We start from the raw sequence: 14,610 nt of genomic DNA on the forward strand, positions 1-14,610 counted from the left end.
ATTCAATTTTACTTTTCCTTTTCTAAAATAAAGCCAAAAAACAAATAAATGTTTTTTTCTCTACACTAATAACTTTCGTAAACTAAAAAAAGTCCGCCGACGTATTTTTGGGGGCGAGTAAATATTATAGATGCAAACAATTAACTTCAAGTTATTCCAATCTTTGCATGTCATTAATTCGTCGGAAGAAAATATACATGTATATATATATACATAGATGACCGGTCCGCACCCTGTGCGGACATAACAAAATTCAAAATATAGAATAAATAGTGTATAGTTTTAGAAGTAACGGATTTTACATCTTCATACCACCGTCTTTGCGAGAAAGCATCAGTCATGGAGAAAAGCTGGTACTCAATATTTGACATGGACGAGAGGGAACAAAGTAACTTCAGTATCAAGAGGCAGTTATTGTGTATATGTATAATTGCAACGTCCCAAAATAATTTGTGTGTTTAAGAAGAAAATTTCAAGAGGGATTTTATATTGTAATAAGGTAAGTCATTACAAACGAATTAAGAATTTAGACACATTAAGGTAAATTGGCATTTAAAATTTCAATAAATGTGATAATAACTTGGGCAAGAAATTTTAAAAATAAATAAGGTAACTTACATTTAAACTATTCATAAGTTACTTTGCAACTTGCACATGTCAAATCAGAAAACAACATGTACAATAAGAAAAGAGCTGAAGAAAAAAAAATGATGATATAGCTCACATTTCCAAAGAACATATAGAACCTCTTATTATAATTTAAAACAAATGATAAGCCAATATAAATAATTTTATAAATTTATTTATAATTTAATAAATGATTTATAAAGCATGCATGAAATTTATTAGACATTAATAGTTATTATGATACTTTATATGTAAATATAAGGCTTTCTATACGTATATAAAATCATTATATCAATTCAAATAAACATTTTTGTTTCTTATTTTATGTAATTTATAAATATATAAAAATTTGATCACATTATTACTCTTTCATAGTTTCAACAATTAGTTACCAGAAATAATTATTTCTAAAATTATGTAGATTATTTGGAAAGTGGTAATTGAATTATCCTTTCCTTTTAGATATAATTATAATAAATAAAATCCTCAAATCATCGGCCAATCAAATTATATTCATTTATGATCGATATGTAATAAAAAAAAAATCACTTATATGACTTCTCAATCAATACGTAGTAGGTTTATATTTTTATAAATAATTTATAACATTTTATAAATTATTTTAAAATTCTGATAAATTTATTCTTTAAACAACGATAAATAATTTAAAAATAATATTAATAAACATGTTTGGATTTTGTTATATTTAAAATAGTTATTATATAACTATATTCGAATACAATTCATGAAGTAGAGTATAAAACTATTATAATTATCTTATATAAAATTTCGTTCATTATATTTTATAGTTTATAAATGTTTAAAGTAATAAATAAAATATTATTAATCTTTCTATAATTTAGAGAATTAGTTTCCATAAATTGTTATTTGTAATATTCTTTAGATTATATGGCACGTGATGTTAAATGATTTTAGACTTACCTTAAATTTATAGATCTAAATTAAATAAATAAAAATTAAGAACAATCGACCAATCAAATTATAACAATTTCTTGAAACTTCACCTATGAGCGACCCGTCACCAGAAATCACTAAAGTGACTTCTCTTTCAAAATATGGAATAAATAGTGCATAGTTTTAGAAGTAACAGATTTTATATTATCATTAATTAGAATTGTATTGTATATGTGTTGTAATTCTTTATTTTAGGTGAATAATATTAGTTTTACATAAATAATATCGAAAAATTTATGTAGACATATTAAAAGAAAATATAATAAAATTGAAAATATTATCCATAAATAATATAAATTATGAAGTACAATTCTCGATAAAGAAAACAAAATCCATTAGAAACCAGCAAAAAAATTCTTAAATTTTGTAAGCAATTGGACGGGTTAACATTATTTGATTAGATCTATAAGTTTCTAAATTTTATTGAACAGAAAATAATATTAAATTGACATACCGTCATCGAAATAGTCGAAATACTTGATTCGTAAGTTGTGAAGGTATACCGCGCATCTGCAAAATAATCGAAATATTAAATTGAAATAGTCGAAAGATTAAATTGACATACCGCGCATCCGCAAAATACTTCTCCGGAACTTCACTCGGAAATTTATCAGTTGTTCCAACAAAATTTGTTTGAAAGAAGCCAATTTTGTACGGATGCGCGGTTGTCCAATAATCACCAATAGCATCGTACAATTTGAATAACTGGACGACCTTCGCATCGCCCTCGGTTAGTTTCCCTTCAAATTGTTTGATGAGCTGTTCACCAACTGAAGCATGAATTCTTGTCCCCTACACGAAAATGAGATAAAGTCATATGAGTTGGATTGAGAACAAAAGACTAAAGACGATTATGAGTTGTAAAAAATGTAGTAATCTACTTACTTCTTTATCAACGAAAACCATTTCGATGGTGTTTCTGGAATCTTTGTTGTAATTTCTCCACAAGCGAAGAATCCTAACCTCAATACGTCATGTATCTTTACATGGTTTTAATTGCCTGATAAAAGACACTCGGTTTTTGGGAGCTTGAACTATTGACATACTGTTTTTAAAAAATTGATATCTTCACAACACTGTATTGTATTGTATGTAAGATCTTGGGAGTATATTTATATATAGTCGACTTTTCATAATAAATGACGTTTGAATATTTATTTTCTGCAGTAAATATTAAAATAGATTAAAGAAATATATTAACTCTACATTGTCATAAGTTGGTTTGCATTTAATATATATAAGAACTTGCGCAAGTAATACATACTAGGTGCACCGCCCGCACGCATGTGCGGGCATTAATATTAATATTAAATTGATATTATATTTACAACTATATAATACTTATGTTACATGTATATGGTTAATATGAAAGATTCGATGTTACATATTGATATTTATACTATGTTCATATGAACAAAGAATACATTCGAACGTTTGGAAAACGATCACATTTAACACTAATCTTAAAACATCATAAAAATATAACTGAGAGAAAACAAATATTTCACGCATAACCCCAATAAAAAAATCAGCCATGAAATATAAAAGAGAGATTTGAATTACCTGAGATTTATTATCATTGGTTTCATTGTAACATCATAGATGATTTATGGTTTCCTTTTCTAAGCCTTGAGTCAGAAAAGAGGTAATTCTAACAAAAATATTTAAAGATGTAAACAATCTCCAAAAGATAAAAAATTATATAATTGATAGGACAACGTCAATGAGTTTCAAAGTTTTTAAAAAGCTTTGAGATTACCTTTGGCTCTCAGACGTACCGAAGAGGATCACGCACAATAAATAAATTACACTTGATTAGCATACACATCTTATATTATATTCTTGATTAGTGATTTAACTTTATAAAAAAAAAAAAGAATTACCTTTTTCGAAAGGGATGATCGATTTCTGGATAAACAGAGTCGTCTCTTTTTGTTAGTTGAATCACTACTGATGCAAAAATATAGATAGAGATACAACATGGAGAGGAAGAGATCAAAAATAAACGGAGAAGAAGAATCCTCCATAAAATTACCAGTAATGGTGTTCCCGTCTATGAGTTACTTATTGATTATCATACACCTACGCAAGATCACAAAAGTAGAATTTAAATTAGAACGATCAAAAACATATGAAAACTTAAAAAATAGATGCGTGAAATTAATGGGGGTGGCGTGATATTTATATAGCAAATTAGTTTAAGTTTCTAAATAACCTAGTTTTCAAGAGAAGCTATGAGATAGAATATCCTCTAATAAATTTTAATTCAGCTATGAGATAGGATATCTTCTAATAAAATTTTAAAGATATTCTGGTTATAATATATACATAATTTTGGTAACCCAAATCTTGTTATATATATATTTAAATATTAAATGCATGATATTAGGAAAGAAGATATTTCGTCAGTTGATTGCAACTCGTTTTTGATAAAACAAATCCCACTATAAGGTTTTAAATAATAGATAATAAGGAAAGAATAATAAATTTTAACGTTAAAACCCCTCAACTAAGTTTGTTTTGGGTAAAAAACCTCAAACTAAGTATTTAACGAAAAACTCCATAAACTAACTTTATTTAATGAATTAAACTCTAAAAGGTCATAATTACTATTACTACCAGTAAATCTTTAGTTTAGGAGTTTCTACACTAAGTAAACATAGTTGAAAAATTTTATCTTTAAAAATAAAAAAAAATTCAAAATATTGTAATAGGAGGATAAATTTTCAAAATACATTTTATAAATTAATGTATAAGCTTCTATAAATTACTTAGAACCTCTTATAATAATTTAAAAGTCTGATTTTTATTAATGTATTTATAATTTTATAAATGATTTATAAAGCATGCATTGAATTATTAGACATTAATAGTTATTATGATACTTTATATACAAATATAATTCTTTCTATACGAATATAAAATCATTATATCAATTCAAATAAACACTTTTGTATATTATTTTATGTAATTTATAAATATATAAAAAAATTGATCGCATCATTACTTTTTCATAGTTTCAGCAATTAGTTACCATAAATAATTATTTCTAATATTATGTAGATTATTTAGAAAGTGGTAATTGAATTATCCTTTCCTTTTAGATATAATTATAATAAATAAAATTAAAAATCATCGACCAATCAAATTATAACATTTTGAAGAGTTCATTTATGATCAACACGTAATAAAAAATCACTTATGTGACTTCTCAATCAACATATTGTAGGATTTATATATTTATAAATAATTTATAACACTATATAAATAATTTTAAAATTCTGATGAATTTATTCTGTAAACAACGATAAATAATTTAAAAATCATATTAGTAAACATGTTTGGATTTTGTAATATTTAAAATATTTATTATATAATTATATTTGAATACAATTCATCAAGTAGAGTATAAAACTATTATAATTATCTTATATAAAAATTCGTTCATTATATTTTATTGTTTATAAATATTAAAAGTAATAAATATAACATTATTAACCTTTCTATAATTTCGAGAATTAGTTGCCATAAATTGTTATTTGTAATACTCTTTAGATTATATGGCAAGTGATGTTAAATGTTTTTAGACTTACCTTAAATTTTTAGATCTAATTTAAATAAATAAAAATTAAAAACAATCGATAAATCAAATTATAACACTAATCTTAAAACATCAGAAAATATAATTGAAAAAATATAAATATTTCACGCATAACCCCAATAAAAAAATCAGCCATGAAATATAAAAAGAGAGATTTGAATTACCTGAGATTTATTATCATTGGTTTCATTGTAACAGCAGAGATGATTTACGGTTTCATTCTCTAAACTTTGTGTCAGAAAAGAGGTAATTCTAACAAAAATATTAAAAGATAACAAATTATATAATTGATAAGACAACATCAATGAGTTTCAAAGTTTTTAAAAAGCTTTGAGAGTACCTTTGGCTCTCAAACGTACCGAAAAGGATCACGCACAATAAATAAACTGCACTTGATTAGCATACATATCTTATATTATATTCTTGATAAGTGATTTAACTTTATAAATAAAAATTACATTTTTCGAACGGGATGATCAGTTCCTGGATAAACAGAGTCGTCTCTTTTTGTTAGTTGAATCACTGCTGATGCAAAAATATAGATAGAGATACAACATGGAGAGAAAGATAACAAAAATTAATGGAGAAGAAGAATCCCCCATAAAATTACCAGTAATGGTGTTCCCGTCTATGAGTTACTTATTGATTATCATACACCTGCGCAAGATCACAAAAATAGAATTTAAATTAAAACGATCAAAAACATATGAAAACTTAAAAGATAGATGCGTGAAACTAATGTGGGTGGTGCGATATTTATATAGTAAATTAGTTTAAGTTTCTAAATGAACTAGTTTTCAAGAGAAGCAATGAAATATAATATTCTCTAATAAATTTTAATTCAGCTATGAGATAAAATATCTTCTAATAAATTTTTAAAAATATTATGGTTATAATATATACATAATTTTGATAACTCAAATCTTGTTATATATATATATATATATATATATATATATATTTAAATATTAAATGCATGATATTAGGAAAGAAAATATCTCGTCAGTTGATTGAAACTGGTTTTTGATAAAACAAATCCCACTATAAGGATTTAAATAATAGATAATAAGAAAAGAATAAGGAATTTTAACGTTAAAACCCCCCAACTAAGTTTGTTTTGGGCAAAAACCCCCAAACTAAGTATTTAACGAAAAATCCCCTAAACTAACTTTATTTAATGAATTAAAAGTATTATAATTATCTTATATACAAATTTGTTCATTATATTTTATAGTTTATAAATATTAAAAGTAATAAAATATAACATTATTAATCTTTCTATAATTTCAAGATTTAGTTGCCATAAATTGTTATTTGTAATATTCTTTAGATTATATGGCAAGTGATGTTAAATGTTTTTTGACTTACCTTAAATTTTTAGATCTAATTTAAATAAATAAAAATTAAAAACAATCGACCAATCAAATTATAACAATTTTTTGAAACTTCACCTTTGAGCGACACATCATCAGAAATCACTAAAGTGACTTCTCTTTTAATGTATAGAGGGATTTAAAACAAGGTAAGTCATTAAAAATGAATTAACAATTTAGAAAGATTTAAAATTCGAATTAATGTGATACTAACTTGCGCAGGATAATAGTTCACTTTTCCCTAGAACTTTTGTTTTTTTTTTTACTTGAAAAAATCAAATAATCAACAAATAAGACTTTATTACATGCCCTCATTCGAATAATCAAGATTTTTTTTCAGATTTTTGTACCGTATAAAATGGTTAAATCCCATCTTGGAGATCTACATTCTACACGTGATAGAAAATTGAATTGTATAGAAACGATAATTATGTAAGTACAGAAATATTCATAAACATTATATTTTAGTACACAAATGGAGGATACACTAAAATTAAAAATTGGATGATTTTTCTTTGATAAAAATCCATTCAAATAAAAATGTAAAACGATGCACTAAGAATTCTACCTAGCGAATTTTACCAAATATAATGACATGTTAATTAATATGTTTTGATCAAAATTTCTTATATACTTGAAACATACATGATGAGAAATACAAAGAAAAAAAAATAGCTTTTAAAAATAGTTAAAGTGTCTTTCTATAATAAAAGTGGTTTTTGAAATATGTGTATTTAAAATTTAGTTTTTAAAATAGTTAAAAAAAACTACTACCAAGAGAGACAATAGCGGTTATAGTACAGGAGGTCAATGCTTATACATACTTCCATTAAATTATTTAACTTATAGAGATATATTATGTCAGATCGAGAATAAACCCAAATATTGATAATAGTGTATGCTAAATAAATTAATTCAATAAAAATAATATCTTAAGTTAAGCTTCAAATTTATGTAACTTTTTTGATGGTTACGGAGAAGATTACATTGAAGAGATAGTGATCAAATTCAGTTACTTTAATTAACTCCATGTGTTGACAAGCCAGTGGATTGTCATTTGGCTGATCAAATTCAGACAATTGACAAGCCAGTTTTACAGACAATTGAATAATTAACTCCATGTGTTGGTGATATAGTAACGTGTTGCAGGGTGTGTTAGGTACACGGATTCTGAGGTAATAGGTGAAGAACCGATCAACATTTAATTGAAGGTTTTATCTTTTGAAATATTATATGATAGTTAAATCCAATTTTGTCACTTGAACACAAAACTATTAATGCAAAACACATGTATTATCAATAAAGCGATATAACTGCATGCAAGATACTTTTGTAATACATATATTTTTTAGAAAGTAATTGTAAACAAGTTTTTAAATGTATTTTGACATAAAATATGACTTTTTTTTTATAAAATGAGTTTCCGTACGATATCGCACGGGTTTCTTACCTAGTTGTAATAAGGTAAGTCATTACAAACGAATTAAAAAATTTAGAAACATTAAGGTAAATTGCCATTTAAAATTTTAATAAATGTGATAATAACTTGGACAAGAAATGTTTAAAATAAATAAGGTAACTTACATTTAAACTATTCATAAGTTACTTTGCAACTTGCGCAAGAAAAAAAAATTATTCATAAGTTACTTTGCAAAATAAATAAGGTAACTTACATTTAAACTATTCATAAGTTATTTTAAAATTTTGATAAATTTATTCTTTAAAAAACGATAAATAATTTAAAAATAATATTAATAAACATGTTTGGATTTTGTTATATTTAAAATAGTTATTATATAATTATATTCGAATACAATTCATCAAGTAGAGTAAAAAACTATTATAATTATCTTATATAAAATTTCGTTCATTATATTTTATAGTTAATAAATATTGAAAGTGATAAATAAAACATTATTAATCTTTCTATAATTTCGAGAATTAGTTTCCATAAATTGTTATTTGTAATATTCTTTAGATTATATGGCAAGTGGTGTTAAGTGATTTTAGACTTACCTTGAATTTTTAGATCTAAATTATATAAATAAAAATTAAGAACAATCGACCAATCAAATTATAACAATTAAATTGAAACTTCACCTATGAGCGACACGTCACCAGAAATCACTAAAGTGATTTCTCTTTTAATATATAGGGGGATTTATACATATTTATTAGGGCTTATTTGTGAACTAGTCATATTTGGAGAAGAAATTAAGTAAATGTCATTGATTTTGATATAATGCAGAAACTAACATTTAGCACATCTTTGATCCGGTAGAGGTTATTGTGGTTGACGTCGATATATTAATAGCACATCACATAAAAAAGCAACGTCACAACATTATTTACCGCATGCTTAGTTATTATGGATAGTAAAATGAATAGATAACATAGAAAGTTTTTTAATAAAAAAAGTATATTCCATATCACTAAAATAGTATATAATTGTAATCACATTCACGACCACTAAATATTAAACGCTATTCTAATTTTTAAATGCCAAGTCCCAAAAAATCCATAATCCAATGTTAACCTCAATATTTCATAAACTAATCCAAATTTTGAAATTTCAGTAAGATGCATTACTATTCTACATCAGACATATGGAATAGAAAAGGTTAAAATGTAATTGTAATCTAAAGATCATTTTAACATATTTCTCAAATGTTGATATGGTTATGCCTTCATGGAAGGTGGTAATACTTGCCCTAATGTCAACCCCAATCATACATAAACTAAACCCTATCAACTAATCACTAAACCCTACATGACAATATAAACCATAATTCAATGTCAACCTCAATCTTCCATAAACTAAACTCTAGCCACTAATCACTAAACACTACATAGATAAGACATAGGCTTTTCACTTAATTACCACAACCACTAAATAATATACCGAAACTCCTACTTAGTAAATCTAAACCCTAGTCAGGAACCTATAAACCAAAATACAATCTATAAATTGTTTTCTGATATTAAATCTATGAATTATTTGGTTTGAAAGGTTGCATATGGGTTATATCATACAATCTAAGTACTATGATAAACCTTACCGGGAAAACCTACATATTAAAGCCGCTCACACCCGCAACTTACTATACCTAAAACCCTAAAAATAAATCGATTTATAACAATGATACAACAAGAAAATATAAACCCTCTTATATCCTCGTAGCAAATCATATGTTGTTACTGGTAAACCATAAACCCAAATATAATGGAACAAAATAAATAGCACAGTACATATCGTTGAAATTATGAAATGTCTATGATTACATAAAAGAAGTTGATGCTGACCTCAACTATATCCCCTCACCTTCAAAATACTAAACCCTAAACTTTAATCACTAAACTCTAACCCAAATATAAACCAGAAACCCAAATAGAATGAAACAAAATAAATAACATAGTACATATTGGTGAAACTATGAAATGTCTAACCCCTTCACCTTTTAAATACTAACCCCTAATTCAATTCAGTAAACCCTAGCCCAAATATAAACCCTAAATCTAAATATCAAAATCTACAAATACATAATTACAACTATACAATATAGATATAGTACGATTTTTACAGGCCTAAGAAAATTACAACTATAAACAAAATAGATCACTTTTTAGTAATCGTCAGATGGAATGAAACATGATAAAATAGTATAGCAATATAACATAAGTCTCAAATTAGAAAATAGTATTACAGAGAATGTATGGGACCCCATCGCAATAATTCCTCGTAATGTTTAATATTACGTAATATTAAATTATATTATGTTAAATATTTAAACTATAGCAATATAGATCATCAACTTGTACATCCCTAAATTGTCCATTAAAATTGATTACAGGCTTAAAAACATGATTAACAATAAATTAAAAAACTTAAGAAAATTACAATCACTATATTTCTAAACAAAATAGTCATCACTTTTTAGTAAATCGTCAGATGGAATGAAACATGATAACAATAGTATAGCAATCAAATTATACATATAGTACTCAAATTAGAAAATATGGTATTACAGAGAATTGTAAATGGGACCCCATCGCAATAATTCCTCGTAATGTTTCTACAATTCCAAATGGTCGTCCTCTAGTCAGTCTTGGACAGTTCAATTCAACAGAGGTTGAAATAGTTATTTACCCTTTTCCAGCCAGCTAGTGCAAATCCAGTTTTGAACAATCAACTTGGCATCCCTAAATTGTCCATTAAAAATCTGAGACACCGAAAAAAGGTAAATGTGTTAACATGACTATCTATATACATCAATTAACTTTTACAAAGCTATTCCATTTACCAACTCACTCAGATGGAATGACTTAGAAATAGAATAGAAGAAACCATACTATGCAAAGAGAAAACCCCTAACTTGCGGTTACTATATGTTAATAAACAGATTCTGACATGCAATTTCAGATTCATGAAATCGAATCGAGCAAATCGAAACGTACAGTAGGAATGCAAATCGGCGAAAATCGACGCAAATGCCGACGGGCCTGTTACTTTCTTGTCTCTTCTGTAGATTTTGAAAGCGTTGAGCCGGAAACTCAGACAACAGCATCCTCTTCGCAAACGCCTTCTTAGTCAAACTAGCGCCGTGATTAAAGTCGGGGAAAACACAGTACGGAGAGAATCTGGGGTGGAACTACTCAATTTCTCTGATTGTTACCAATAAAAAGTTATTGTGGAAAAGGTGTGACTCTTAAAAAGACACAATTTATTTTTGCAGAATAATAATTATTAATTTAATATTATAACTAGTAGGTTTTCCCGGTTTCGAACAGGGACAATATGGTTATATTATATCAAAAGCAAGAGAAACAGTGAAAAGTTAAGGCATTTAGTTATAGGGTGAATTATAATATTTTTTGATAGCCATACAGTGCAATTTCTCTATTTATTATTTATTTAGCTAGGCTATTTTTAACCAACACTCATATATTTGTAGAAACAAAATATGCCGCATATACAGGATATGATCTCATTTTAGATCCAAAGTTATATATGGTCTTTAATCTATATTTGAATTATTATTTTTTAATCTATAATAGAATTTGATACAGCACAATTGTCCTGCGTGTTGAGAGTACTACATCTTAGTAAAAAGCTCATAAAGGGGAGGAGTGTTATACTATCTCTCTAAAGTCTTTTCGAATCCGTTGCTTAACTCTGGTTATGTATATAATGAATCCGCTGAGAAAATGGAACGAACGATGGGTGATATTTGATCCAACAACAGGAAAAATGGAGTACAAGTGAGTAGTATCAATTACATTTGTATTATCTCTCGTGTACTTCCATGATTCATGACAAAACGAAACAAACCAACTATATCAAGGGAACAATTTTGTTTGACAAACACAATCACTATTTCTCATGTTTGTACTAGTGTCTTTGTAAGACCATGCACGATGCTTTCAACACCCATTTCATTTTTAACACCCAATTTTTTTTTTAACATTCCATATCATCTTCTTTTTCATCCACCTAATTTATTCAACATCCTTTTCATTTTTAACCTTTACACTGGTTTGTTTATAAATATTCAACACTATACCCCACCATTTTTAATTCATATTTTTATCTTTATAATATAATCACTATATATTAATAATATTTTTGATTCTAATTAACTTAAAAACTAAAATAATGTAACTTTTAATAAGAAAAAATTTGAATTTTAAAAAGGTTATTATTAGGATTTATTTAACAAAAAAGGTTTAAAACACTAAACTAGTTAATTAGAGGAAAAAATAACGTTTTTTTGTGTGTCCAAATGAAATATATAAGAGTAGTCTCTATTTATAGATTGTAAAAAGTTATGAATTTTGATATAATTTTATTATTTAAAAATAAAAATATTATATAATAAATGAGTTTTAGTTATTGGGTAAAAATTAAAAATAAAGTAAATGTACACAACATTTCTATCTAATCAATTTAAGCCAAGTGGCAAAACTGGTCCACGTAAAATTTTATCAACATGTTAAATTTTCCAACGAATGTTGAATCCATAGAGATAGACACAATATTTCAACACTCTCATTGCAGGGTATTCAACAGTTGAAACTTATTTTCAATACCTCCACTGTGGGTGGTCTAACTTTTATCAAAACTCTTTAAATCATATAAAATCTTAACATTTTTACCAAAAAAAAAAAAAACAAACACAATCACTATTTCTCATGACAAAAGTAATCAACTATAAAGTGTGTGGGTTTGGCTGCATATCCATGATGTAAAATATATCGACCCACATCCATCTGAAATCATCCGCTTCGCATAAACAATTTGAAAAAAATACCCATATCAGCCCCACGGCGGTCAAACGGTGTTGACCCACTAAACTAAATTCCCAATTCTACAATAGTCCAGACTGTCCACTAAGGGGATTCTTTTATCTCCAATGGCTAGTTTAAGACGTTGACAAAAATCCGAAGACTTAGTATGGCTTGCCGTTTATGGAGTTTCAAATTTGAATTGACTTACTATGAGTCCAACCACCAACCATGACTTTCCTTATTCTGATAATTTCCATCCACTTCAATACTTATCCTATCATCCTCGTTCTCTGTAAATAGCAGGCATTCAGTGTAACATTTTTCATTCATTACTTCTTTTTTTTTATCAAGATTGTTATAACATAAGCAGTTGAATAAAATGGCTTCCAAGGCTTTGTTTCTGTTGGGTTTCTTTACTCTTTTCCTCCTTGTCTCAGAAGTAGTCGGAGCATCTGAAAGCCAGTCGGGTACGTAAAATATACAATCAAACTGTACAGTGTTTTATCAACCAAAATGTTTGCAAGACTAACTGCACCCTAAGTATGTAACATTTAATTACTAGTTTTATCTAACTCTTAGACGATCTCTAAGTCCAAAAAAAAAGTGGGTTTGTACGGTGGTCAAATTTTCGGGACTTACTAAAAGTGAAACCACACTTAGTTACGTATTAATTATCATATAAATCAAGACGTAGTTTATATAAAAAACAAGAGTTCCGAATAATTTTAAAAGGTAAGAGAAACTAATTTTGAACTCCGGCAGAGTAAATACACATTTCCCCATGCTAAACAATATTTTTGAAATAACATGTTGTTTTGGACAGGCACTGTTAAATTGGGGAGTGAGGAAACAATCCAAAGTGGTGATGGTGGCCGTGGAGGCTACAACGGAGAACGAAATGGGGTAGACAAGGAAGGACCAATTAATGTGGGATACAACAGAAAGGGACAATGGGGATACAGATACTCGGGTTGCCACCACGGCTGCTGCTTACAAATTATTGGCTGCTATAAATGCTGTCCGTAAGTCGGAAAGCTGTTTAGATTCAGTCTGGTCACTAAAACTATATAATGCATAATGGTCTGTTGAGTTGTAACCTTTTCTACTTGAACAATAAAATGTTAGAGATTCTAATGCGGAAGCGGGTTAAACCGAAGACATACCTTTAGCCCGGTTTAGCGGTGAACACTACTTGATACAATCTGGCAAGTCGGGGATGAAATCCCAGATGGAAATCAACCACTTGTCACCGTTCAAGTGCATTTCTAGTTGATTCTTATAGCTTTCTCTTTCTAAAACGTTTCTCTCTCTCTCTAATATTATCTTGTTATTACTTCTATATCGACCTCTTCTCTTTGCAATGCATGTGTCTTATTTATAGACAATCAAAGGATATATATGTGAAGAGTCACATATCTTCAAGGAAGAGACACATATCTTCAATGAACAAACACATACATTCATGAAGAGTTGCATAGGTTCATTTATGGAGTTTAACCAACAACTACCAGTTAACTAAACCGGTTCGGTATGCTGCCTAATCATGGGCGCAAACCAACCATAAACCAATATCTCCCACTCGCACATGATGGCGAGCATGTCAATTACTAGAGAAGTCTTAGAGATCAAACTTGAGAATCCTAACTCAGAAATCATACGGCAAATGAACCTTGCGAACCTTGCGAGTACACCTGCACTTGGGATCAAACTTGGGAACATAATGGTCTGTAGAGTTGTAACCTTTTCTAC

The 14,610-nt window shown here is 27.5% G+C and overlaps 1 long non-coding RNA gene across 1 annotated transcript; it reads left to right on the forward strand.

Annotated features, from left to right (window-relative positions):
* The first annotated feature begins 10,717 nt into the window (after positions 1–10,717).
* LOC106454882 lies at positions 10,718–13,995 on the forward strand. Its single transcript, XR_007339718.1, has 2 exons — positions 10,718–13,328; positions 13,685–13,995. It is a non-coding gene; the product is annotated as an uncharacterized LOC106454882 (long non-coding RNA).
* Positions 13,996–14,610: the final 615 nt, after the last annotated feature.

The sequence above is a fragment of the Brassica napus genome, chromosome A5, assembly GCF_020379485.1.
Source record: "Brassica napus cultivar Da-Ae chromosome A5, Da-Ae, whole genome shotgun sequence".
Taxonomy (NCBI): Eukaryota; Viridiplantae; Streptophyta; class Magnoliopsida; order Brassicales; family Brassicaceae; genus Brassica; species Brassica napus.